Below are 1,605 nucleotides of genomic sequence, written 5' to 3' on the forward strand. Positions count from 1 at the left end.
CCCAGAGGAGTTAATTTTTGCTAAGAAGCTGGCTCATCAACCAAGTAGACCTTGCATACTACTATATAGTAGAGAAAAACAATCAATTGGTTTGAGGAAGAGATCAAGATGTTGTCACAAGGTCTCCTTGGCTATCAACCTACAAGTTGGCTAAAAACTTGCTAGCACAAAATTGAAGATATGACTGCTAATTGTGAGTGCATTGTAGAAAAAGCTCCCATTTGAGGCATTTAATGTGCCTCAATTGTGTTTTATTGTTTGAATACTATGTGCATAATAAAATCAACTTATCTAAAAATCTTGTTAGATGAAAGTTTGGCTATATCTAAATCTAGAACTTGAGTCCTATTGTTTGGATCAAGGTTGCTCTTTTATTTAGATAGATAGAGAGAGAGAGAGAGAGAGAGAGAGAAAGAGAGAGAGAGGAGTTTGTTCACAGGTGAAAGAGTGAGGAAAGTTAGTTGACACGCTTCCTTTTGTGTGTAGCTATGGTGGCCATTGTAGCAAGCTCTTAATTCATCTCTCCTTTGTACAATGTTGCCTTGTGCTCATCGTCTTCATCAACATCTTTTTCCTTGAAGTCCCACCCTTCCCTTCTCCTTTGCCCCCTCCAATGGATTTTGCCTTAGTTGCATGGTCACCAAGAAGGTCTTTGTATGGTCCTCCTCCAAAAAGATGTTGTGGCTTTCTGGGATTAGGGGAGGTGGCAACCTTGTTGATCCTGAATGGATTGACGGATCACTTCTCAGTGACTATGGCTTTGATCCTTTCAATTTGGAAAGGATACAAATGTAATCTTTGTGGGGCAAGTATGGAGCGCAGTCCCCTAGTTCCAAGTTGGAGCTCAACCTAGAGCAATTTCTCCATTCTCTTTTGGAATGTTGTTGGGTACTCAACTATTGTTGATACAATGGGTTGAGATCACAAGATGGGTTGAGTTCTTTGGCACAGGCTCCCAATCTTTGCTTGGAAAATCTCGTATGGGCTATGGTAAAACTCAAAAACTGGTTCCAAGTGGTCACCCTCCCCCCACCTTTTTACTACCTAAGGGGCCATTAATAACTATAAGAATACCTTGTCCCCTTGGTCTTTGAGGGTGTAAAGAGCATCCACCACCCTTTTTCTATTCATTGGCCTCTGATTAATCTTAATCCCAAAGGAACCCTATAGGTGTCATATTTTTCCTGATGGGGTCGTGTACCTCTTGTTATGGGATGGAGCACTAATTTGATTTGACTTTGATTCTTCCTCACTTTCCATTTCCATGGTTACACAAACACTGTTGACGGTTGGGTCAACAACACGACATAACTCAACAAAGCCTTATTCTCTAAGAGTTATGAAATGCTACAGATTATGGTTAGAAACATCATTTGTAATAAGTAGCTAGTTTAGTTGTAGAAGTTGGGATGCAATGGCACTTCCAGATTGTACATACAAAGCCATTTTACCCCTGGAACTCTATTGCGTATGATGTCTTAGAGACCAGATATGAGGTCAAAAGTTACAACTAAGTGCACCCTTGTGATCTACAACTTTTAGGAAGCATATGGGCCATAATTCATCCAATTTGAAGCAATTTTGAGCTTCCAAAGACCACACACG

At 40.4% G+C, this 1,605-nt stretch overlaps 1 pseudogene; it reads left to right on the top strand.

Annotated features, from left to right (window-relative positions):
* The first annotated feature begins 488 nt into the window (after positions 1-488).
* On the top strand, positions 489-1,094 carry LOC147432225 (chlorophyll a-b binding protein CP24 10A, chloroplastic-like; annotated as a pseudogene).
* Positions 1,095-1,605: the final 511 nt, after the last annotated feature.

The sequence above is a fragment of the Adiantum capillus-veneris genome, chromosome 20, assembly GCF_014529385.1.
Source record: "Adiantum capillus-veneris isolate H3 chromosome 20, ASM1452938v2, whole genome shotgun sequence".
Classification (NCBI taxonomy): domain Eukaryota; kingdom Viridiplantae; phylum Streptophyta; class Polypodiopsida; order Polypodiales; family Pteridaceae; genus Adiantum; species Adiantum capillus-veneris.